The sequence below is a fragment of the Panulirus ornatus genome, chromosome 12 (genome assembly GCF_036320965.1).
Source record: "Panulirus ornatus isolate Po-2019 chromosome 12, ASM3632096v1, whole genome shotgun sequence".
In the NCBI taxonomy this organism is placed as follows: Eukaryota; Metazoa; Arthropoda; class Malacostraca; order Decapoda; family Palinuridae; genus Panulirus; species Panulirus ornatus.
The window spans coordinates 46,638,243-46,665,665 of NC_092235.1; the positions used below are offsets into that span (position 1 = coordinate 46,638,243).

General features: G+C 41.7%; 1 long non-coding RNA gene across 1 annotated transcript in view; it reads right to left on the reverse strand.

The window, feature by feature from the left end:
• LOC139752041 (uncharacterized) overlaps positions 1-27,423 on the reverse strand; it is an 80,834-nt gene that overhangs the window by 23,438 nt on the left and 29,973 nt on the right. Inside the window, exon 2 of the long non-coding RNA XR_011713470.1 lies at positions 11,672-11,735. This is a non-coding gene — a long non-coding RNA (uncharacterized lncRNA). The remainder of the gene's footprint in view (positions 1-11,671; positions 11,736-27,423) is intronic.

The window sequence follows — 27,423 nt, forward strand, 5'->3', positions numbered from 1 at the left end:
AAGGAGTAACATTACTCCTGAAGCAGGAGCTGTGGAAGTGTGTGATAGAGTGTAAGGAAGTAAATTATGGATTGATGTGGGTAAAACTAAAAGTGGACAGCGAGAGGTGGTTGATTATTGGTGCTTATGCCCCTGGCCATGAGAAGAAAGATCATGAGAGGCAAGTGTTTTGGGAGCAGCTACATGATTGCATTAATAGTTTTGGTGCACAAGACTGGGTATTCGTGTATTAGTGATGGGTGATTTAAATGCGAAGGTAAGTAATGTGGCAGTTGAGGGTATGATTAATGAACATGGGGTATTCAGTGTTATGAATGGAAATGGTGAAGAGCATGTAGTGTTGTTTACTGAAAAAAGATTGGTGGTTAGGAATACATGGTTTAAAAAGAGAGATATACACAAGTATACCTATGTGAGTAGGAGAGGTAGTCAGCAGCCATTATTAGATTATGTATTAATTGATAGGTATGTAAGGGACTTTTGGATTAAATGTGCTGAGAGAGGCAACTGGTAGGATGCCTGATCACTTGAGGAGGCAAGGGTGGAGATTTGTAGTGGTTTTTGAAAAAGAGGAAGTATTGTCAGGAAAGAGACTGGTGAGAGTAAGTGAGCATGGAAAGGAGACTTGTTTGAAGAAATACCAATAGAGATTAAGTGTAGAATGGCAAAAGATGAGAGCAAATAGAATGAGGGAAGTGGATGAGGAATGTAAGGTATTAAGGGAAGCAGTGATGGCATGTGCATGAGATGCATATGGCATGCAAAAGGTGGGAGGTGGGCAGATTAGAAATGGTAGAGTAGTGGGAAGGAGTAAAGTTGTTAGTGAAAGAGAGAAGAGAGGCATTAGGGTGGTACTAACAGGAAAGGAGCCCAAATGAGTGTGAGATGTATGAGAGAAAGTGGCAAGCAGTCAAAAGGAAAGTGCAGGTGTTGAAAAAGAGGGTAAATGAGAGTTGGGGAGGGAGAGTATCATTAAACTTCGGGGAGAAGGGATAGGGGAGAAAGAATACTTCCCACACATTCCCCGCATGTCATAGAAGGTGACTAAAGGGGACGGGAGCGGAGGGGTTAGAAACCCTCCCCTCCTTGTATTTTAACTTTCTATAAGGGGAAACAGGAGTCATGCAGGGAGTGCTCATCCTCCTCAAAGGCTCAGATTGGGGTGTCTAAATGTGTGTGGATGTAACCAAGATGAGAAAAAAGGAGAGATAGGTAGTATGTCTGAGGAAAGGAACATGGATGTTTTGGCTCTGAGTGAAACGAATTCAAGGGTAAAGAGGAAGAGTGGTTTGGGAATGTGTAGGGAATAAAGGCAGGGGTTGGTGAGAGGACAAGAGCAAAGGAAGGAGTAGCACTACTGAAGCAGGGGTTGTGGGAGTATGTGATAGAGTGTAAGAATGTAAACTCTAGATTGATATGGGTAAAACTGAAAGTGGATGGGAGAGAGATAGGTGATTATTGGTGCCTATGCACTTGGTCATGAGAAGAAAGATCATGAGAGGTAAGTGTTTTGGGAGCAGCTGAGTGAGTGTTAGTAGCTTCGATGTAAGAGACCGGTTTATAGAGATGGGTGATTTGAATGCAAAGGTGAGTAATGTGGCAGTGAAGGGTATAATTGGTGTAAATGGGGTGTACATTGTTGTAAATGGAAATGGTGAAGAGCTTGTAGATTTGTGTGCTGAAAAAGGACTGGTAATCGAGAATACCTGGTTTAAAAAAAGAGATATACATAAGTATATGTATATAAGTAGGAGAGATGACCTGAGAGCATTATTGGATTATGTGTTGATTGATAGGTGCATGAAAGAGAGACTTTTAGATGTTCATGTGCTGAAAGGGGCACCTGGAGGGATGTATGATCATTATCTTTTGGAGGCAAAGGTGAAGATTTGTAGAGGTTTTCAGAAAAGAAGAGAGAATGTTGGGGTGAAGAGAGTGGTGAGAATAAGTGAGCTTGGAAAGGAGACTTGTGTGAGGAAGTACTAGGAGAGATTGAGTGCAGAATGGAGAAAGATAAGAGCAGATGCCGTAAGGGGAGTTGGGGAGGAATAGGATATATTTAGAGAAGCAGTGATGGCTTGTGCAAAAGATGCCTGTGTCATGAGAAAGGTGGGAGGTGGGCAAATTAGAAAGGGTAGTGAGTGGTGTGATGAAGAAGTAAGATTGTTGAGGAAAGAGAAGAGAGAGGCATTTGGACGATTTTTGCAGGCAAAAAGTGCAAATGACTGGGAGATGTATAAAAGAAAGAAGCAAGAGGTCAAGAGAAAGGTGCAAGAGGTGAAAGAGAGGGCAAATGAGAGTTGGGTGAGAGAGTATCATGAAGTTTTAGGGAGAACAAAAAGATGTTTTGGAAGGAGGTAGATAAAGTGCTTAAGACAAGAGAACAAATGGGAACATCAGTGAAAGGGGCTAATGGGTAGGTAATAACAAGTAGTGGTGAAGTGAGGAGATGGAGTGAGTATTTTGAAGGTTTGTTGAATGTGTTTGATGACAGAGTAGCAGATATAGGATGTTTTAGTCGAGGCTGTGTGCGAAGTGAGAGGGTCAGGGAGAATAGTTTGGTGAACAGAGAAGAGGTAGTGAAAGCTTTACGGAAGATGGAAGCCGGCAAGGTGGTGGGTTTGGATGGTATTGCAGTGGATTCTATTAAAAAAGGGGTGACTGTGTTGTTGATTGGTTGGTGAGGATATAGGGGGTGACTGTGTTGTTGATTGGTTGGTGAGGATATTCAATGTATTTATGGTTCATGGTTAAGTGCTTGAGGATTGGCAGAATGCATGCATAGTGCCATTGTACAAATGCAAAGGGGATAAAGGTGAGTGTTCAAATTTCAGAGGTATGAGTTTGTTGTGTATTCCTGGGAAATTATATGGGAGGGTATGGATTGAGAAAGTAAAGGCATGTTCAGAGCATCAGATTGGGGAAGAGCACTGTGGTTTCAGAAGTGGTAGAGGATGTGTGGATCAGGTGTTTGCTTTGAAGAATGTATGTGAGAAATACATAGAAAAACAGATGGATTTTTATGTAGCATTTATGGATCTGGAGAAGGCATATAATAGGGCTGACAGAGATGCTTTATGGAAGGTATTAAGAGTATATGGTATGGGAGGTAAGTTGCTAGAAGCAGTGAAAAGTTTTTATCAAGGATGTAAGGCATGTGTATGAGTAGGAAGAGAGGAAAGTGATTGGTTCCCAGTGAATGTTGGTTTGCGGCAGGGATGTGTGATGTCTCCATGGTTGTTTAATTTGTTTATGGATGGGGTTGTTAGGGAGGTGAATGCAAGAGTATTTGGAGAGAGGGGCAAGTATGCAGTCTGTTGTGGTTGAGAGGGCTTGGGAAGTCAGTTGTTGTTCGCTGATGATACAGCGCTGGTGGCTGATTCGGGTGAGAAGCTGCAGAAGTTGGTGATTGGTAAAGTGTGTGAAAGAAGAAAGCTGAGAGTAAATGTGAATAAGAGCAAGGTAATTAGGTTCAGTAGGATTGAGAGACATGTTAATTGGGAGGTATGTTTGAATGGAGAAAAACTGGAGGAAGTGAAGTGTTTTAGATATCTGGGAGTGGATTTAGCAGCGGATGGAACCATGGAAGTGGAAGTGAGTCAGAGGGTGGGGGAGGGGGCAAAGGTTTTTAGGAGTGTTGAAGAATGTGTGGAAGGTGAGAACGTTGTCTCGAAGAGCAAAAATGGGTATGTTTGAAGGAATAGTGGTTCCAACAATGTTATATGGTCGTGAGGAATGGGCTATAGATAGGGTTGTGCAGAGGAGGGTGAATGTGTTGGAAATGAGATGTTTGAGGACAATATGTGGTGTGAGGTGGTTTGATCGAGTAAGTAATGTAAGGGTAAGAGAGATGTGTGGAAATAAAAAGAGTGTGGTTGAGAGAGCAGAAGAGGGTGTTTTGAAATGGTTTGGGCACATGGAGAGAATGAGTGAGGAAAGATTGACCAAGAGGATATATGTGTCGGAGGTGGAGGGAACGAGAAGTGGGAGACCAAATTGGAGGTGGAAAGATGGAGTGAAAAAGATTTTGAGTGATCGGGGCCTGAACATGCAGGAGGGTGAAAGGCGGGCAAGGAATAGAGTGAATTGGATCAGTGTGGTATACCGGGGTCGGCGTGCTGTCAATGGATTGAATCAGGGCATGTAAAGCGTCTGGGGTAAACCATGGAAAGTTCTTTGGGGCCTGGATGTGGAAAGGGAGCTGTGGTTTCGGGCATTATTACATGACAGCTAGAGACTGAGTGTGAACATATTCCCTGCGTGTCGTAGAAGGCGACTAAAAGGGGAGGAAGCGAGTGGCTGGAAATCCTCCCCTCTCTTTTTTTTAATTTTCCAAAAGAAGGACCAGAGAAGGGGGCCAGGTGAGGATATTCCCTCAAAGGCCCAGTCCACTGTTCTTAACACTACCTCACTGACGCGGGAAATGGCGAATGGTATGAAAGAAAGAAAGATATATAAGAATATATATGTGGTGTGGGAGGCAAGTTGTTAGAAGCAGTGAAAAGTTTTTATCGAGGATGTAAGACATGTGTACGTGTAGGAAGGGAGGAAAGTGATTGGTTCTCAGTGAATGTGGACTCTTCAGCAAATAGAACCATGGAAATGGAAGTGAGTCATAGATTGTGGGAAGGGTGAAGGTTCTGAGAGGAATAAAGAATGTTTGGAAAGAGAGAACATTATCTCTTAGAGGAAAAATGGTTATGTTTGAAGGAGTACTGTTCCAAGAATAATATATAGTTGTGAGGCATGGGGTATAGATAGGGTTGTACAGAGGAGGGTGCATGTGTTCGAAATTAAGTGTTTAAGGACAAAATGTGGTGTGAGGTGGTTTGATCAAGTAAGTAATGAAAGGGTAAGAAAGATGTGTGGAAATAAAAAGAGAGATATGGAGAGAGGGAGTGAGGAAAGGTTGACATAGAGGATATATGTGTCAGAGGTGGAGGAAACAAGTAGAACTGGGAGACCAAAGTGGAGATGGAGGATTTTATTTTTTATTTATTTTATTTATTATACTTTGTCGCTGTCTCCCGCGTTATCGAGGTAGCGCAAGGAAACAGACGAAAGAATGGCCCAACCCACCCACATACACGTCCACACGCACATGTACATACCTTAACATCTCAATGTATACATATATATACACACACAGACATATACATATATACACATGTACATAATTCATACTGTCTGCCCTTATTCATTCCCGTTGCCACCCCGCCACACATGAAATAACAACCCTCTCCCCCCGCTTGTGTGTGAGGTAGTGCTAGGAAAAGACAACAGAGGCCACATTCATTCACACTCAGTCTCTAGTTGTCATGTATAATGCACTGAAATGGAGTGTAAAATATTTTAAGTGATCAGGGCCTGAACAGGCAGGGAGGTGAATAGAGTGAATTGGAACATTATAGTATACTGGCATCGATGTGCCATCAGTGGACTTAACTAGGGCATGTGAAACATCTGGGTTAAACCATGGAAAGGCCTGTGGAACGTGGATGTGGATAGGTAGCTGTGGTTTCGGTGCACTGTGTATGAAAGCTGAAGAATGAGTGTGATCAAATGTGGCCTTTCTTTGTCCATTCCCTGGTGCTACCTCACTGATGCAGGTGGCAGCAATCTGGTGTGGGGAAGAAGAGATGTATATGTTATTTTTTTTTCCCCTTCATGCATTTTTTGCTGTGTTCTATGGTGCAGGGTGACATTGGGAATGGATGAGGGCAAGCAATGAATGATATGTATATGTATGTATGGAGGAGTTGAAGTGTTTTAGATATCTTGGAGTGGACTTAGCAGTGATTGGAACCATGGAAGTGGAAGTAAGTCATAGGGTGGGGGAGGTGGTGAAGGTTTTGGGAATGATGAAGAATGTGTGGAAAGAGAAAATGTTATCTCAGAGAGTGAAAATGGGTATGTTTGAAGGAATAATAGTTCCAACATTATGATGTGGTTGCGAGTCATATAATATAGATAGGGTTGTACAGAGGAGGATGGATTTGTTGAATATGAAATGTTTGAGGACAATGTGTAGTGTGAGGTGGTTTGATCGAGTAAGTAATTAAAGGGTAAGAGATGTGTGGTAATAAGAAGAGTGTGGTTAAGAGAGCAAAAGAGGGTGTGTTGAAGTGATTTGGACATATGAAGAGAATGAGGGAGGAAGGTTGACAAAGAGGATATATGTGTCAGAGGTGAAGGGAACAAGAAGTGGGAGACCAAATTGGAAGTGGAAGGATGAAGTGAAAAAGATACGTGAGGAATAGAGTGAATTGGAATGATGTGGTATACCGGGGTCGATGTGCTATCAATGAACTGAACCAGGACATGTGAAACATCTTGGATAAACCATGGAAAGGTCTGTGGGGCTTGGATGTAGATAGTGAGTTGTGGTTTCAGTGCATTACACATGACAGCTAGAGACTGAGTATGAACAAATGTGGCCTTATTTGTCTGTTTTCCTTGTGCTACCTTTGGTGTAGGGTAGCGCCAGGAATGGATGAAGGTAGCGAGTATGAACATGTGCATGTGTATATATGTATATGGCTGTGTATGTCTGTGTATATGTTGATATGTTTATTTATGTTTGTGTACAAGCATGTATGTATATATGTGTTTATATATGAGTGGGTGGGTCTTTGTCTGTTTCCCGGCACTACCTTGCTGACACGGGAAATGGCAATCAAGTATAATGTAGATAAAATAAATATTCATATGTATATATACGTGTATGTGCATAAATGTTTATATATGTGGATGTGTCTTTTTCATCTGTTTCCTGGCACTACCTCGCTAATGCGGGAAACTGTGATTAAGTGTGAAAAATGTATATAATCCATTCATTCACATGCTTGTGGTTCTTGATACTTAGTATGGCAAGCCCTTGGTAGTGCAATTGTAACATGTATGCATTAGCAGTACTATTAATGGCAACCCTCCAGGTACTGACAATGTAGGGGGGGGGGGGGGGGGGGGGGAGGAAGCTGGCACCCTAACCTAGCTTTACTGGGAAAATATTTATTGTAGTCACAGAGGATCTGTATATGTTATCATTGGCTTACCAAATTGGACACCTACTCAAGGAAGTTCTGTCTTTGAAGGAGGGACCCAGATTGGCAACAATGGGTATAGGCACCCATCACGACACAATCTGGGGAGGGGGCATAGCAATATGTTCAGCTGGTGGGGAGGATTTGTGTTGCAATATTGACATGTCCACTTTGTGTATAGCCATAGTAATGATTACATCATACTGTACAGCACTGCAGCTGTAACAGACAAGTATAACCACACACAAATCAAATGCAACTTATAAAAAATGTGACATTGTTATGATGCAAACTGTTGCCTAAGCACACACTGTTATCCTATAAGGAAAGAGAGCACTCTGTGCTTTCTTATATATTACAAAAGCTTGTTGGCTAGTGTCATTTATATATTAACCCCAGCACATCTGAAGTTCCTTTGCTTTTTGATATCCTTTATTGAATAACTTCTCCCTCTTTTTTCAGTCTTCCCTCTATATTTAAGACATGAGGTACCCATGCTCCTATGCGTTCACTGCAGATTTCCCAGAATCTTTCGCTGCAGTGCCCTGATTACTGGCTTTTGAACTTCATATCCTAGTTTGTGTTATCATAGAAATTATTAAGGTCTGTATAATTCCCAGGTTTGTTTTTCTTCTTTAACTCGTGTTTCACTCTGCTATTTTAACATTTACTATACCAAATAATCAAATTTTTGCATTACTTGATCTTTTTCGCCACACATATTCTTAATATCCATGCTAGTGTGTGTAAAGATAAGTTCTTTTGGTGATGGTCTGTCATTCTGTATAATCCTGGTATAGGAAAGTTTCATATACATACTCTAAAAGCTTGTTTCTCCGTGACTGTCACCATGAGAATCCTCATTCTCCTAGTCTGTCCCTTTGTAATTAAAATCCTCCATTTTTGATATTTTATCATTTCAGAGAAGTGCATATTTTAGTGTTTCACATACCCTCAAGATTATTCCATTATTGTTATCATTGTATCTTTGTTCTGGATTGTTAAGGTTTTTTGGAGGATTATGTATTATTAACACCACTATGTATTTCTTCCGTACTGGGCCATCTTTTAATAGTTTCTGTAGCTTAACGCTAATATGTGGAGGGCCAGTCCTCTTCATTTTCCCTCCTTGCTGTTTTGTGCCTCTCAAGGCAGAGCAGGTGAAATCTTATCCCTTTAATAAGCTTAGTTTCCACAAATCCAACAGCACAGAAATAACTTACAAGAAATCAGACAGTGACCTAAATGTTGCAGTGCAATAGAACACCATTTGGAGAGACTTGAAAAGACTTAAAAAACAATTCAAGAAAGAGTACAAAGTAAGTATTGCAAGAGAGAATATAGAGATCCTTAAGGATTTTATAGATGTATTGGTGAGAAGAAACATGAGGAGTGGGACTGGACCTTTATTAAATGAAGATAGGCAGCCCATCATGGATGATAAAGGCATAACAATAACAATAAGATTTTTAGTTTTGGTATTACAATAGAAAGCTGTAGCTTGAAGTTTGAGACAAGTGATAAATAGCACTCACACAATACCAGGATTTACCATTTCAGGGAAGCACTGAGCTGAAGACTGATAAAGGCACAGGCCCCCAATCATTTCTACCCATGAGTAATTAAAGAGTTCAAACAAGAAATTGTCAAACCAATAACCTATATTTTCAATAAATCTTGCCAAGATGGAATAGCTCTGCAGGACTGGAAACTAATAACAGTCATCACTCCTATGTTCAAAAAGGGAAGCTGTAAAATGCCTAGCAGTTATCTACCTATTACCCTCATGTCTATTATATGTAAACTTCTGGAGGTGATTGTCAGAGATGAATTCATAGCCTTCCTAGAGCAACAAAGTCTTATTAATAATATACATCATGGATTTAGAAGGTCTTTCAAACCTTGAAATTTGTCATAAATCATTCATTGCCCACAAAAGACAAAAGCAATAATTAATATATTTCTGGACCTCCAGAAAGCAATTGACAAAGTTCCCTATGTAAAAATTTATGCCGGAAATCTGGGCCTCGGGGATTATTAGTTGCATAAGATGCTTGTGGCATGAGAAGAGTGGGAGGTGGGCTGTTTAGAAAGGGTCGTGAGTGGTGGGATGAAGAAGTAAGAGTATTAGTGAAAGAGAAGAGAGAGGCATTTGGACGATTTTTGCAGGGAAAAAATGCAATTGAGTGGGAGAAGTATAAAAGAAAGAGACAGGAGGTCAAGAGAAAGGTGCAAGAGGTGAAAAAAAGGGCAAATGAGAGTTGGGGTGAGAGACTATCAGTAAATTTTAGGGAGAATAAAAAGATGTTCTGGAAGGAGGTAAATAGGGTGCGTAAGACAAGGGAGCAAATGGGAACTTCAGTGAAGGGCGTAAATGGGGAGGTGATAACAAGTAGTGGTGATGTGAGAAGGAGATGGAATGAGTATTTTGAAGGTTTGTTGAATGTGTCTGATGACAGAGTGGCAGATATAGGGTGTTTGGGTCGAGGTAGTGTGCAAAGTGAGAGGGTTAGGGAAAATGATTTGGTAAACAGAGAAGAGGTAGTAAAAGCTTTGCGGAAGATGAAAGCCGGCAAGGCAGCAGGTTTGGATGGTATTGCAGTGGAATTTATTAAAAAAGGGGGTGACTGTATTGTTGACTGGTTGGTAAGGTTATTTAATGTATGTATGACTCATGGTGAGGTGCCTGAGGATTGGCGGAATGCGTGCATAGTGCCGTTGTACAAAGGCAAAGGGGATAAGAGTGAGTGCTCAAATTACAGAGGTATAAGTTTGTTGAGTATTCCTGGTAAATTATATGGGAGAGTATTGATTGAGAGGGTGAAGGCATGTACAGAGCATCAGATTGGGGAAGAGCAGTGTGGTTTCAGAAGTGGTAGAGGATGTGTGGATCAGGTGTTTGCTTTGAAGAATGTATGTGAGAAATACTTAGAAAAGCAAATGGATTTGTATGTAGCATTTATGGATCTGGAGAAGGCATATGATAGAGTTGATAGAGATGCTCTGTGGAAGGTATTAAGAATATATGGTGTGGGAGGAAAGTTGTTAGAAGCAGTGAAAAGTTTTTATCGAGGATGTAAGGCATGTGTACGTGTAGGAAGAGAGGAAAGTGATTGGTTCTCAGTGAATGTAGGTTTGCGGCAGGGGTGTGTGATGTCTCCATGGTTGTTTAATTTGTTTATGGATGGGGTTGTTAGGGAGGTGAATGCAAGAGTCTTGGAAAGAGGGGCAAGTATGAAGTCTGTTGGGGATGAGAGAGCTTGGGAAGTGAGTCAGTTGTTGTTCGCTGATGATACAGCGCTGGTGGCGGATTCATGTGAGAAACTGCAGAAGCTGGTGACGGAGTTTGGTAAAGTGTGTGGAAGAAGAAAGTTAAGAGTAAATGTGAATAAGAGCAAGGTTATTAGGTACAGTAGGGTTGAGGGTCAAGTCAATTGGGAGGTGAGTTTGAATGGAGAAAAACTGGAGGAAGTGAAGTGTTTTAGATATCTGGGAGTGGATCTGTCAGTGGATGGAACCATGGAAGCGGAAGTGGATCATAGGGTGGGGGAGGGGGCGAAAATTTTGGGAGCCTTGAAAAATGTGTGGAAGTCGAGAACATTATCCCGGAGAGCAAAAATGGGTATGTTTGAAGGAATAGTGGTTCCAGCAATGTTGTATGGTTGCGAGGCGTGGGCTATGGATAGAGTTGTGCGCAGGAGGATGGATGTGCTGGAAATGAGATGTTTGAGGACAATGTGTGGTGTGAGGTGGTTTGATCGAGTAAGTAACGTAAGGGTAAGAGAGATGTGTGGAAATAAAAAGAGCGTGGTTGAGAGAGCAGAAGAGGGTGTTTTGAAATGGTTTGGGCACATGGAGAGAATGAGTGAGGAAAGATTGACCAAGAGGATATATGTGTCGGAGGTGGAGGGAACGAGGAGAAGAGGGAGACCAAATTGGAGGTGGAAAGATGGAGTGAAAAGGATTTTGTGTGATCGGGGCCTGAACATGCAGGAGGGTGAAAGGAGGGCAAGGAATAGAGTGAATTGGAGCGATGTGGTATACAGGGGTTGACGTGCTGTCAGTGGATTGAATCAAGGCATGTGAAGCGCCCGGGGTAAACCATGGAAAGCTGTGTAGGTATGTATATTTGCGTGTGTGGACGTGTGTATGTACATGTGTATGGGGGGGGGTTGGGCCATTTCTTTCGTCTGTTTCCTTGCGCTACCTCGCAAACGCAGGAGACAGCGACAAAGTATAAAAAAAAAAAAAAAAAAAAAAAAAAAAAAAAAAAAAAAGAAACTGGATAGAAGCCATTTACGTGACAAAAAGCAGAGAATCATAATGAACGGTGAATCATCATCGTGGTCACCAGTTAACAGAGTGATCTTCCAGGGACTCGTACTAGGGCTTATACTTTTCATCATTTATATCAATGATATCAATGTGTCCAGATTAGCAGATGACTCGAAGATCAGCAGTGGCATATTAACTAAAGAAGATAGGATAAGATTACAAGAGGATCTAGATAAAATTGCTGAATGGTCTAGAAATTGGCAAATGCCATTTAATATCAATATATGTCACCTGTTATAAGTGGGGGACATCAACAGAAAAATTTATAAAGGGCATCAAGATAAAGGACATACCTTGTGTGAGGGATCTAGGGGTCAGTCTCCATCAACTTCAAATTCATTCAGCATTACAATGAAGCTGCCAAGAAATCAAATAGGATATTAGGATTTATTAACAGAAACTTTTCATACAAAAGCAAGGATGTGATACTACCACTATACCTAAGTCTAGTTAGACTTCACCTTTAATATATAGTGCAGTTCTGGACCCCCTACTTAAGCAAGGATTTTCTTAAATTGGGAGCTGTGCTGTAAAGAGCAACCAAATTGATTCCTTCCTTGCACAGTAATCCATATGAGGACAGATTGCAAGTGTTAAACCTGTTTTCTCTAAGCTAGAGGCATCTCCAAGGCAAATTTATAGAATGTTTTGAAATACCTTAAGGATTCAAAAACACTGATGTTGAAAACTTATGTACAGTAGTGTCAGCACTACCAACAAAAGGACATGGACTCAAACTTAGAGTAACTGAGTTATTCTGGGCTGTACAAAATATTTCTTAACCAGACATTATTCATGCGTGGGATAAGCTCTCAGGACATGCTGTTCAGAGCAGCACTCGTGATATCTTCAAAATTAGGCTTGATTGTCACTTGTCACTCTCTGGTGTTGAATTTAAGTAATTTAAGTAATTTAAGAGTAAGTGAGCTTGAGAAGGAGACCTGTGTGAGGAAGTACCAGGAGAGACTGAGTACAGAATGGAAAAAGGTGAGAACAATGGAAGTAAGGGGAGTGGGGGAGGAATGGGATGTATTTAGGGAATCAGTGATGGATTGCGCAAAAGATGCTTGTGGCATGAGAAGAGTGGGAGGTGGGTTGATTAGAAAGGGTAGTGAGTGGTGGGATGAAGAAGTAAGAGTATTAGTGAAAGAGAAGAGAGAGGCATTTGGACGATTTTTGCAGGGAAAAAATGCAATTGAGTGGGAGATGTATAAAAGAAAGAGACAGGAGGTCAAGAGAAAGGTGCAAGAGGTGAAAAAAAGGGCAAATGAGAGTTGGGGTGAGAGAGTATCATTAAATTTTAGGGAGAATAAAAAGATGTTCTGGAAGGAGGTAAATAAAGTGCGTAAGACAAGGGAGCAAATGGGAACTTCGGTGAAGGGCGCAAGTGGGGAGGTGATAACAAGTAGTGGTGATGTGAGAAGGAGATGGCGTGAGTATTTTGAAGGTTTGTTGAATGTGTTTGATGATAGAGTGGCAGATATAGGGTGTTTTGGTCGAGGTGGTGTGCAAAGTGAGAGGGTTAGGGAAAATGATTTGGTAAACAGAGAAGAGGTAGTGAAAGCTTTGCGGAAGATGAAAGCCGGCAAGGCAGCAGGTTTGGATGGTATTGCAGTGGAATTTATTAAAAAAGGGGGTGACTGTATTGGTGACTGGTTGGTAAGGTTATTTAATGTATGTATGACTCATGGTGAGGTGCCTGAGGATTGGCGGAATGCGTGCATAGTGCCATTGTACAAAGGCAAAGGGGATAAGAGTGAGTGCTCAAATTACAGAGGTATAAGTTTGTTGAGTATTCCTGGTAAATTATATGGGAGGGTATTGATTGAGAGGGTGAAGGCATGTACAGAGCATCAGATTGGGGAAGAGCAGTGTGGTTTCAGAAGTGGTAGAGGATGTGTGGATCAGGTGTTTGCTTTGAAGAATGTATGTGAGAAATACTTAGAAAAGCAAATGGATTTGTATGTAGCATTTATGGATCTGGAGAAGGCATATGATAGAGTTGATAGAGATGCTCTGTGGAAGGTATTAAGAATATATGGTGTGGGAGGAAAGTTGTTAGAAGCAGTGAAAAGTTTTTATCGAGGATGTAAGGCATGTGTACGTGTAGGAAGAGAGGAAAGTGATTGGTTCTCAGTGAATGTAGGTTTGCGGCAGGGGTGTGTGATGTCTCCATGGTTGTTTAATTTGTTTATGGATGGGGTTGTTAGGGAGGTAAATGTAAGAGTTTTGGAAAGAGGGGCAAGTATGAAGTCTGTTGGGGATGAGAGAGCTTGGGAAGTGAGTCAGTTGTTGTTCGCTGATGATACAGCGCTGGTGGCGGATTCATGTGAGAAACTGCAGAAGCTGGTGACTGAGTTTGGAAAAGTGTGTGGAAGAAGAAAGTTAAGAGTAAATGTGAATAAGAGCAAGGTTATTAGGTACAGTAGGGTTGAGGGTCAAGTCAATTGGGAGGTGAGTTTGAATGGAGAAAAACTGGAGGAAGTGAAGTGTTTTAGATATCTGGGAGTGGATCTGGCAGCGGATGGAACCATGGAAGCGGAAGTGGATCATAGGGTGGGGGAGGGGGCGAAAATCCTGGGGGCCTTGAAGAATGTGTGGAAGTCGAGAACATTATCTCGGAAAGCAAAAATGGGTATGTTTGAAGGAATAGTGGTTCCAACAATGTTGTATGGTTGCGAGGCGTGGGCTATGGATAGAGTTGTGCGCAGGAGGATGGATGTGCTGGAAATGAGATGTTTGAGGACAATGTGTGGTGTGAGGTGGTTTGATCGAGTGAGTAACGTAAGGGTAAGAGAGATGTGTGGAAATAAAAAGAGTGTGGTTGAGAGAGCAGAAGAGGGTGTTTTGAAGTGGTTTGGGCACATGGAGAGGATGAGTGAGGAAAGATTGACCAAGAGGATATATGTGTCGGAGGTGGAGGGAACAAGGAGAAGAGGGAGACCAAATTGGAGGTGGAAAGATGGAGTGAAAAAGATTTTGTGTGATCGGGGCCTGAGCATGCATGAGGGTGAAAGGAGGGCAAGGAATAGAGTGAATTGGAGCGATGTGGTATACCGGGGTTGACGTGCTGTCAGTGGATTGAAGCAGGGCATGTGAAGCGTCTGGGGTAAACCATGGAAAGCTGTGTAGGTATGTATATTTGCGTGTGTGGACGTATGTATATACATGTGTATGGGGGGGGTTGGGCCATTTCTTTCGTCTGTTTCCTTGCGCTACCTCGCAAACGCGGGAGACAGCGACAAAGTATAATAAAAAAAAAAAAAAAATCATTGCATATTGGCATATTATACTACCTTCTCAACTGCTGATCTTTCCCTGGTCACACTAACATATTTACATTGATTAACCTATGTCACCTGCTTTGAGAGAGCTTGAAGGAATTATTGTATCATTCTTTAACATCATGAATAATAGAGACTTTGAAAGTCAAGAGTCTTTAGCTCAAGTTAAACATTACTATTGTCATTATAACAAAAAAGTGAAGGGATGCATGTAGTTGGTGAAGGGATGCACAACATATTCATTTTCATTCTACCCTATGGCTTTCCCATGAATATTTTCTTTAGGCTTATTAATCTTGCAAGGTTTTATTTTTTCCTATTTTCCATCTGGTGTACTGCTGGAGGGAGTGTAGGGTGGACAGAGAGGCTTCACTTTCCTCTTCTTTTCTTCCACTTTTTTTTTCCACCTTGCTTGGACCTTGGATTTGTGTGGTCTCTCTCCTTCAATATAAGTATGTAACTTCACTCTGATATTGGTGAGGGTGTTCTGTCCTCTTACCTTGTTTGGATTTCCTATTTTCTTACCATCTAACTGTACTCTGCTTTTCCCTTCTCTTCCATTAGTTTATCAAGTTTAATGACTATCCCACTGAATCCGCCTTGTTTTTATGTTACTTAGCTTTCCTAAGTACCTCTGGGTTTGGTGATTCCTCGGCAAACGTAAACATAATTGGTCAGCTCCTTGTAACTTGATCATTACTCCAGTTCACCTTTTATTGCAGAAATTGCATCTGGCAATTTTTTTGTCTCACAGTAATCTTTTACTAAGCATTCATTCTTTGTTTCCTCTTTCTTCTTTATCCGGTGTATGATCTTTTTCTAGTCCAAAAATAATCCATGACATGTCTGTCAACCCCATGGTTTATTAATCTTTCTAATTTTAGTGTTAATTTGTCTACCTTTGGCTTTATCATTTCCCTTTTTGGTGTATGCTTTTCATTTTTCAAAAGTTTTCATATACCTGACCATGAATTTTCCTAATTCTTTCTCTGTTAGTGCATATTATTCTTTCTACAGCTTTTCTTAGTTTTCTGTGTACCTCTTGTTTCAATGTTCTTAGGTTCCTCTCCCATTGCAGCACTCTTCATTCTCTGAGTTTGTTGACCAGATCTAGAAATTTTCTCCTGGTTCCATTCCTTGTCCACTATTTTCAGTAGTTTCTATAATCTGTGTTATGGGCATTACCTCTTGTTCATCAGCCTTTAAGACATCTGATGTAGACCCTTCTGACCATTTTAGCTGTTCATTTATTCTATCTTTTTTCTTATGTTATTTACATTCCGAATACCCTCAACTGACACGAACCTGTATTCGTTATCAATGACTATTTTTTTAATTCCCTGAGTTTGCCTCATCTGATGACACTATTCATGTTCTGTTATGGGCTCTTTAAGTTTTTTAATTCTTTGTCCTCCTACAACAACTTCAGATCCTCCAATGAGTGTGTGTAATTATTACCTCTTTAAGAGCTTAATTGTACTCTACAGTGAAAGGAGTTTACACTATCAGGGCCTCATCTCTTGAACTTTCTCCACAGTTATACAACTTAAGTTTTTGCATGCTGTTTGCATTAACCATGTTTTTATTCATTCTTTTCCATTCATCTACCACTCCTATACTATAAAAGTACTTCTTCACAACATATCTATCTGATCACTAATGGTAGTGATCAGGTTGCCCCTCAATCTTCTTTCTGCTAAGGTGAACAAATTTAATGCCTCTAGTGTTAACTTGTAACTCATATGTCTTGATTTAGGTACTGTCTTTGTTGCTTTCCTCTGGACCTTCTTTGTGAACTTTATTTACCCCTTTAGGTGTGCTTTCCATACTTTAGAAACATTCTCATGACCGCTAAAAAATGGATGTGAGCAAATGCAGTCTTTCTTCATCTGTTCCTGGCAATAACTTGGTTATGCAGAAAAGAGCAGGCAAGCATAATGTTTTTCTTTATTATTCATACTTGTCCACTGATTCCTGCATTACCAAGGTAGAGCCAGGAACAGATGAAGGTAGGCCTCATTTGCTCAATGTTTTGTAGCTGTTAAGTGTAATGTACTGAAATCATACACCCTTAACCTCAACCAGGCCCAACAGACCTTTTTCTGTTTTCTTCCAGCTGCTTCTTACACCCTGGGTCAGTCCATTAATACCTCATCACCCCCAGTATACCACCCTCTAGCATGAATAGGCCCCAAGCCCTCAAAATATTTTTCATTCCATACTATCATCTCTAATATAGTCTCCCCCTTGTCCTCTCCATTTCTGAAACATATATGTCCATACCATTTCAGTACACTCCCTCCTCAGCTCTCTTAATCACAGTCTCATTATTACCACACCTCTCTGTTACCATTTTACTACTTACTTGATCAAACCATCTCACACCACATATTGAATTCAAACATTTCATTTCCAACACTTCCCCCTCCTCTGCTTATCTTCATCTATGTCTCATGCCTCGCATCCATACAACATCATTGAGACTACTGCATCTTCATACATACCCATTTTTGCTCTCCCATATAATGATCTCACTCTCCACACGTTTCTCAGTGCTCCCAGAACCCAACCAGAACCTCCTCACCCACTTTATGACTCATTTCCACTTACATGGTTCCATTCATTACCTTGGCCACTCCCAGGTATATGAAATACTGCATTTTCTCCAAACTTACTCCATTCCAACTCACACCCAACTAACCTGTCCCTCTGCTCTGCTAGACCTAATAGCCATGCTTTTATTTTCACTTACTTTCAATTTCTTCCCCTCGAACACACTCCTAAACTCAGGAACCAACTCCTGAAGTTTCTTACTTATCTGCCATTGGTGCTGTGTCATCTGTAAACAACAACTAATGTACTTCCTGGGCCCCATCACCTCCCACAGACTGCATACTCGCCCCTCTTTCTAAAACCATTGCATTTTCCCCACCACTCAATCCATAAACAAATTAAACAGCCATGGTGACATCATATGCCCTGCCACAGACCAACCTTCACCTGGACCCACTCATTATCCTCTCTACCTGCTGAAACACATGCTTCTAATAGCTTTCCTCCCATATTTGTAAGACCTTCCATATGGTATTTCAGTCAACCTTGTCATATGCTTTCTGTTTCTCTAAGTATTTCTCACATTTTGGTGCACTAGACTGGGTATTAGTGATGGGTGATTTAAATGCAAAAGTTAGTAATGTGGCAGTCGAGGGTATAATTGGTGTACATTGGAGTATTCAGTGTTGTGAATGGAAATAGTGAAGAGCTTTTGGATTTGTGTGCTGAAGAAAGATTGGTGATTGGGAATATCAGGTTTAAGAAGAGAGATATACATAAGAATACGTATGTGAGTATGAGAGATGGTTAAAGGGCATTATTGGATCACGTGTTAATTGATAGGCGTGTAAAAGAGACTTTTAGATGTTAATGTGCCGAGAGGGGCAGCTGGAGGGATGTCTGATAACTATCATGTGGAGGTGAAGGTGAAGATTTTTCGAGGGTTTCAAGAAAGAAGAGAGAGAGTGAGTGAGCTTGGAAAGGACACTTGTGTGAGATTGAGTGTAGAATGGCAAAAGGTGACATCAAATGATGTGTGGAGAGAGGGTGAGGAATGGGATGTATTCAAGGAGGCAGTGATGGCATGTGCAAAAGATGCATGTGGCATGAGAAAGGTGGGACATGGGCAGATTAGAAAGGGTAGTAAGTGGTGGGATGAAGAAGTAAAGTTGTTAGTGAAAGGGAAAAGAGAGGCGTTTGGATGATACTTACAGGAAGGAGTGCCAATGACTGGGGGACATATAGAAGAAAGTGGCAGGAGGTCAAGAGGAAGGTGCAAGAGTTGAGAAAGAGGGCAAGTGAGAGTTGGGGTGAGATGGTATCATTAAACTTAAGGAAAGTTTTTGAAGAAGGTAAATACTGTGAGAAACACAAGAGAACGAATGGGAACATCAGTGAAGGGGGCACACTTTTCCAAACTCAATCATCAACTTCTGCAGTTTCTCACTCGAATCAGCCACTAGAGATGTATCATCGGCGAACAACTGACTCACTTCCCAGGCCCTCTCATCCCCAACAGACTGCATATTATACTTGATCATCGTTTCCTGCGTTAACAAGGTAGCGCCATCATGAATCAGATGAATACACATCCACTCACATACACATATATACATATATGCACATTATTATTATTATTTTCATTATTAGTATTAGTATTATTATCATACTTAATCGATGGCTCCTGCATCAGTGAGGTAGCGTAAGGAAACAGACTAAAGAATGGCCCAACCCACCCACATACACACACACACACACACACACACACACACACCCACATATATAAAGTCAGAGGTTAGTGAGAGGACAAGACCAAGGGAAGGAGTAGCACTACTCCTGAAACAGGAGTGGTGGGAGTATGTGATACAGTGTAAGAAAGTAAACTCTGGTATGGGTAAAACTGAAAATGGATATAGAGAGATAGGTGATAATTGGTGCATATGCACCTGGGCATGAGAAGAAAGATCATGAGAGGCAAGTGTTTTAGGAGCAGCTGAGTGAGTGTGTTAGTAGTTTTGATGCACAAGACCGGGGTATAGTGATGGGAGATTTGAATGCAAAGGTGAGTAATGTGGCAGTTGAGGGAATAATTGGTGTACATGGGGTGTTCAGTGTTGAAAATGGATATGGTGAAGAGCTTGTAGATTTATGTGCTGAAAAAGGACTGGTGATTAGGAATACCTGGTTTAAAAAGAGAGATATACATAAGTATACTTATGTGAATAGGAGATATATATATATATATATATATATATATATATATATATATATAAATGAGATGTTTGAGGACAATATGTGGTGTGAGGTGCTTTGATCGAGTAAGTAACGTAAGGGTAAGAGAGATGTGTGGAAATAAAAAGAGCGTGGTTGAGAGAGCAGAAGAGGGTGTTTTGAAATGGTTTGGGCACATGGAGAGAATGAGTGAGGAAAGATTGACCAAGAGGATATATGTGTCGGAGGTGGAGGTAACGAGGAGAAGTGGGAGACCAAATTGGAGGTGGAAAGATGGAGTGAAAAAGATGTTGAGTGATCGGGGCCTGAACATGCAGGAGGGTGAAAGGAGGGCAAGGAATAGAGTGAATTGGATCGATGTGGTATACCGGGGTTGACGTGCTGTCAGTGGATTGAATCAGGGCATGTGAAGCGTCTGGGGTAAACCATGGAAAGCTGTGTAGGTATGTATATTTGCGTGTGTGGACGTATGTATATACATGTGTATGGGGGTGGGTTGGGCCATTTCTTTCGTCTGTTTCCTTGCGCTACCTCGCAAACGCGGGAGACAGCGACAAAGTATAATAAAAAAAAAAATAATTTGTATATATTTTATATTTATTTATTTAAATAACCTTACCAACCAGTCAATAATACAGTCACCCCCTTTTTTAATAAATTCCACTGCAATACCATCCAAACCTTCTCCCTTGCCGGCTTTCATCTTCCGCAAAGCTTTTACTACCTCTTCTCTGTTTACCAAATCATTTTCCCTAACCCTCTCACTTTGCACACCACCTCGACCAAAACACCCTATATCTACCACTCTATCATCAAACACATTCAACAAACCTTCAAAATACTCACTCCATCTCTTTCTCACATCACCACTACTTGTTATCACCTCCCCATTTGCGCCCTTCACTGAAGTTCCCATTTGCTCCCTTGTCTTACGCACTTTATTTACCTCCTTCCAGAAGATCTTTTTATTCTCCCTAAAATTTAATGATACTCTCTCACCCCAACTCTCATTTGCCCTCTTTTTCACCTCTTGCACCTTTCTCTTGACCTCCTGTCTCTTTCTTTTATACATCTCCCACTCAATTGCATTTTTTCCCTGCAAAAATCGTCCAAATGCCTCTCTCTTCTCTTTCACTAATAATCTTACTTCTTCATCCCACCACTCACTACCCTTTCTAATCAACCCATGGTGAGGTGCCTGAGCATCGGTGGAATGCATGCATAGTGCCATTGTACAAAGGCAAAGGGGATAAGAGTGAGTGCTCAAATTACAGAGGTATAAGTTTGTTGAGTATTCCTGGTAAATTATATGGGAGGGTATTGATTGAGAGGGTGAAGGCATGTACAGAGCATCAGATTGGGGAAGAGCAGTGTGGTTTCAGAAGTGGTAGAGGATGTGTGGATCAGGTGTTTGCTTTGAAGAATGTATGTGAGAAATACTTAGAAAAGCAAATGGATTTGTATGTAGCATTTATGGATCTGGAGAAGGCATATGATAGAATTGATAGAGATGCTCTGTGGAAGGTATTAAGAATATATGGTGTGGGAGGCAAGTTGTTAGAAGCAGTGAAAAGTTTTTATCGAGGATGTAAGGCATGTGTACGTGTAGGAAGAGAGGAAAGTGATTGGTTCTCAGTGAATGTAGGTTTGCGGCAGGGGTGTGTGATGTCTCCATGGTTGTTTAATTTGTTTATGGATGGGGTTGTTAGGGAGGTGAATGCAAGAGTTTTGGAAAGAGGGGCAAGTATGAAGTCTGTTGGGGATGAGAGAGCTTGGGAAGTGAGTCAGTTGTTGCTCGCTGATGATACAGCGCTGGTGGCTGATTCATGTGAAAAACCGCAGAAGCTGGTGACTGAGTTTGGTAAAGTGTGTGAAAGAAGAAAGTTAAGAGTATATGTGAATAAGAGCAAGGTTATTAGGTACAGTAGGGTTGAGGGTCAAGTCAATTCGGAGGTAAGTTTGAATGGAGAAAAACCGGAGGATGTAAAGTGTTTTAGATATCTGTGAGTGGATCTGGCAGCGGATGGAACCATGGAAGCGGAAGTGGATCATAGGGTGGGGGAGGGGGCGAAAATCCTGGGGGCCTTGAAGAATGTGTGGAAGTCAAGAACATTATCTCGGAAAGCAAAAATGGGTATGTTTGAAGGAATAGTGGTTCCAACAATGTTGTATGGTTGCGAGGCGTGGGCTATGGATAGAGTTGTGCGCAGGAGGATGGATGTGCTGGAAATGAGATGTTTGAGGACAATGTGTGGTGTGAGGTGGTTTGATCGAGTAAGTAACGTAAGGGTAAGAGAGATGTGTGGAAATAAAAAGAGCTTGGTTGAGAGAGTAGAAGAGGGTGTTTTGAAATGGTTTGGGCACATGGAGAGAATGAGTGAGGAAAGATTGACCAAGAGGATATATGTGTCGGAGGTGGAGGGAACGAGAAGTGGGAGACTAAATTGGAGGTGGAAAGATGGAGTGAAAAAGATTTTGTGTGATCGGGGCCTGAACATGCAGGAGGGTGAAAGGAGGGCAAGGAATAGAGTGAATTGGATCGATGTGGTATACCGGGGTTGACGTGCTGTCAGTGGATTGAATCAGGGCATGTGAAGCGTCTGGGGTAAACCATGGAAAGTTGTGTAGGTATGTATATTTGCGTGTGTGGACGTATGTATATACATGTGTATGGGGGTGGGTTGGGCCATTTCTTTCGTCTGTTTCCTTGCGCTACCTCGCAAACGCGGGAGACAGCGACAAAGCAAAAAAAAAAAAAAATTATTTATTTATGTATTTATTTTGCTTTGTCGCTGTCTCCCGCGTTAGCGAGGTAGCGCAAGGAAACAGACGAAAGAATGGCATAACCTGCCCACATACACATGTATATACATACACGTCCACACACGCAAATATACATACCTATACATCTCAATGTACACATATATATACACACACAGACATATACATATATACACATGTACATAATTCATACTGTCTGCCTTTATTTGTTCCCATCGCCACCTCGCCACACATGGAATAACAACCCCCTCCCCCCTCATGTGTGCGAGGGAGCGCTAGGAAAGACACCAAAGGCCCCATTCGTTCACACTCAGTCTCTAGCTGTCATGTAATAATGCACCGAAACCACAGCTCCCTTTCCACATCCAGGCCCCACACACTTTCCATGGTTTACCCCAGACGCTTCACATGCCCTGGTTCAATCCATTGACAGCATGTCGACCCCGGTATACCACACTGATCCAATTCACTCTATTCCTTGCCCGCCTTTCACCTTCCTGCATGTTCAGGCCCCGATGACTCAAAATCTTTTTCACTCCATCTTTCCACCTCCAATTTGGTCTCCCACTTCTCCTCGTTCCCTCCACCTCTGACACATATATCCTCTTGGTCAATCTTTCCCCACTCATTCTCTCCATGTGACCAAACCATTTCAAAACACCCTCTTCTGCTCTCTCAACCACACTCTTTTTATTTCCACACATCTCTCTCATCCTTACATTACTTACTCAATCAAACCACCTCACACCACGTATTGTCCTCAAACATCTCATTTCCAGCACATCCACCCTCCTGCGCACAACTCTATCCATAGCCCACGCCTCGCAAACATACAACATTGTTGGAAACACTATTCCTTCAAACATACCCATTTTTGCTTTCCGAGATAATGTTCTTGACTTCCAAACATTCTTCAAGGCTCCCAGAATTTTCGCCCCCTCCCCCACCCTATGATTCACTTCCGCTTCCATGGTTCCATCCGCTGCCAGATCCACTCCCAGATATCTAAAACACTTTACTTCCTCCAGTTTTTCTCCATTCAAACTTACCTCCCAATTGACTTGACCCTCAACCCTACTGTACCTAATAACCTTGCTCTTATTCACATTTACTCTTAACTTTCGTCTTTCACACACTTTACCAAACTCAGACACCAGCTTCTGCAGTTTCTTACATGAATCAGGCACCAGCGCTGTATCATCAGCGAACAACAACTGACTCACTTCCCAAACTCTCTTATCCACAACAGACTTCATACTTGCCCCTCTTTCCAAAACTCTTGCATTCACCTCCCTAACAACCCCATCCATAAACAAATTAAACAACCATGGAGACATCACACACCCCTGCCGCAAACCTACATTCACTGAGAACCAATCACTTTCCTCTCTTCCTACATGTACACATGCCTTACATCCTCGATAAAAACTTTTCACTGCTTCTAACAACTTGCCTCCCACACCATGTATTCTTAAAACCTTCCACAGAGCATCTCTATCAACTCTATCATATGCCTTCTCCAAATCCATAAATGCTACATACAAATCCATTTGTTTTTCTAAGTATTTCTCATATACATTCTTCAAAGCAAACACCTGATCCACACATCCTCTACCACTTCTGAAACCTCACTGCTCTTCCCCAATCTGATGCTCTGTACACGCCTTCACCCTCTCAATCAATACCCTCCCATATAATTTACCAGGAATACTCAACAAACTTATACCTCTGTAATTTGAGCACTCACTCTTATCCCCTTTGCCTTTGTACAATGGCACTATGCAAGCATTCCGCCAATCCTCAGGCACCTTACCATGAATCATACATACATTAAATAACCTTACCAACTACTCAACAATACAGTCACCCCCTTTTTTAATAAATTCCACTGCAATACCATCCAAACCTGCTGCTTTGCCGGCTTTCATCTTCCGTAAAGCTTTTACTACCTCTTCTCTATTTACAAAATCATTTTCCCTAACCCTCTCACTTTGCACACCACCTCAACCAAAACACCCTATATCTGCCACTCTGTCATCAGACACATTCAACAAACCTTCAAAATACTCACTCCATCTCCTTCTCACATCACCACTACTTGTTATCACCTCCCCATTTGCCCCCTTCACTGAAGTTCCCATTTGCTCCCTTGTCTTACGCACTTTATTTACCTCCTTCCAAAACATCTTTTTATTCTCCCTGAAATTTAATGATACCCTCTCACCCCAACTCTCATTTGCCCTCTTTTTCACCTGTTGCACCTTTCTCTTGACCTCCTGCCTCTTTCTTTTATACCTCTCCCACTCATTTGCATTTTTTCCCTGCAAAAATCGTTCAAATGCCTCTCTCTTCTCTTTCACTAATAATCTTACTTCTTCATTCCACCACTCACTACCTTTTCTAATCAACCCACCTCCCACGCTTCTCATGCCACAAGCATCTTTTGCGCAAGCCATCACTGCTTCCCTAAATACATCCCATTCCTCTCCCACTCCCCTTACCTCCTTTGTTCTCACCTTTTTCCATTCTGTACTCAGTCTCTCCTGGTACTTCCTCACACAAGTCTCCTTCCCAAGCTCACTTACTCTCACCACTCTCTTCACCCCAACATTCTCTCTTCTTTTCTGAAAACCCTTACAAATCTTCACCTTCAACTCCACAAGATAATGATCAGACATCCCTCCAGTTGCACCTCTCAGCACATTAACATCCAAAAGTCTCTCTTTCGTGCGTGTATCAATTAACACGTAATCCAATAATGCTCTCTGGCCATCCCTCCTACTTACATAAGTATACTTATGTATATCTCGCTTTTTAAACCAGGTATTCCCAATCACCAGTCCTTTTTCAGCACATAATCTACAAGCTCTTCACCATTTCCATTTACAACACTGAACACTCCATGTATACCAATTATTCCCTCAACTGCCACATTACTCACCTTTGCATTCAAATCACCCATCACTATAATCTGGTCTTGTGCATCAAAACCACTAACACACTCATTCAGTTGCTCCCAAAACACTTGCCTCTCATGATCTTTCTTCTCATGCCCAGGTGCATATGCACCAATAATCACCCATCTCTCTCCATCAACTTTCAGTTTTACCCATATCAATCTAGAATTTACTTTCTTACATTCTCTCACATACTCCCACAACTCCTGATTCATGAGTATTGCTACTCCTTCCCATGCTCTTGTCCTCTCACTAACCCCTGACTTTACTCCCAAGACATTCCCAAACCACTCTTCCCCTTTACCCTTTAGCTTCGTTTCACTCAGAGCCAAAACATCCAGGTTCCTTTCCTCAAACATACTACCTATCTCTCCTTTTTTCACATCTTGGTTACATCCACACACATTTAGACACCCGAATCTGAGCCTTCGAGGAGGATGAGCACTCCTCGCGTGACTCCTTCTTATGTTTCCCCTTTTAGAAAGTTGAAATACAAGGAGGGGAGGGTTTCTGGCCCCCCACTCCCGTCCCCTTTAGTCGCCTTGTACAACACGTGAGGAATGCGTGGGAAGTATTCTTTCTCCCCTATCCCCTATATATATATATATATATATATATATATATATATATATATATATATATATATATATATATAGGGGATAGGGGAGAAAGAATACTTCCCACGCACTCCCCTATCCCCTATATATATATATATATATATATATATATATATATATATATATATATATATATATATATATATATATCTTTTCTTTTCTTTCTTTCAAACTATTCGCCATTTCCTGCACTAGCGAGGTAGCGTTAAGAACAGAGGACTGGGCCTTTGAGGGAATACCCTCACCTGGCCCAATTCTCTGTTCCTTCTTTTGGAAAATTAAAAAAAAACGCTGTCTCCCGCGTTTGCGAGGTAGTGCAAGGAAACAGACGAAAGAAATGGCCCAACCCACCCCCATACACATGTATATACACACATGTCCACACATGCATATATACATACCTATACATCTCAATGTACACATATATATACACACACAGACACATACATATATACCCATGCACACAATTCACACTGTCTGCCTTTATTCATTCCCATCGCCACCTCGCCACACATGAAATACCATCCCCCTCCCCCCTCATGTGTGCGTGGTAGCGCTAGGAAAAGACAACAAAGGCCTCATTCGTTCGCACTCAGTCTCTAGCTGTCATGCAATAATGCCCGAAACCACAGCTCCCTTTCCACATCCAGGCCCCACACAGCTTTCCATGGTTTACCCCAGACGCTTCGCAAGCCCTGATTCACTCCACTGACAGCACGTCAACCCTGGTATACCACATCGATCCAATTCACTCTATTCCTTGCCCGCCTTTCACCCTCCTGCATGTTCAGGCCCCGATTACTCAAAATCTTTTTCACTCCATCTTTCCACCTTTCCACCTCCAATTTGGTCTCCCACTTCTCCTCGTTCCCTCCACCTCTGACACATATATCCTCTTGGTCAATCTTTCTTCACTCATTCTCTCCATGTGCCCAAACCATTTCAAAACACCCTCTTCTGCTCTCTCAACCACGCTCTTTTTATCTCCACACATCTCTCTTACCCTTACATTACTTACTCGATCAAACCATCTCACACCACACATTGTCCTCAAACATCTCATTTCCAGCACATCCACCCTCCTGCGCACAACTCTATCCATAGCCCACGCCTCGCAACCATACAACATTGTTGGAACCACTATTCCTTCAAACATACCCATTTTTGCTTTCCGAGATAATGTTCTCGACTACCACACATTCTTCAAGGCTCTCAGGATTTTCGCCCCCTCCCCCACCCTATGATTCACTTCCGCTTCCATGGTTCCATCCGCTGCCAGATCCACTCCCAGATATCTAAAACACTTTACTTCCTCCAGTTTTTCTCCATTCAAACTTACCTCCCAATTGACTTGACCCTCAACCCTACTGTACCTAATAACCTTGCTCTTATTCACATTTACTCTTAACTTTCTTCTTTCACACACTTTACCAAACTCAGTCACCAGCTTCTGCAGTTTCTCACATGAATCAGCCACCAGTGCTGTATCATCAGCGAACAACAGCTGACTCACTTCCCAAGCTCTCTCATCCACAACAGACTTCATTCTTGCCTCTCTTTCCAAAACTCTTGCATTCACCTCCCTAACAACCCCATCCATAAACAAATTAAGCAACCATGG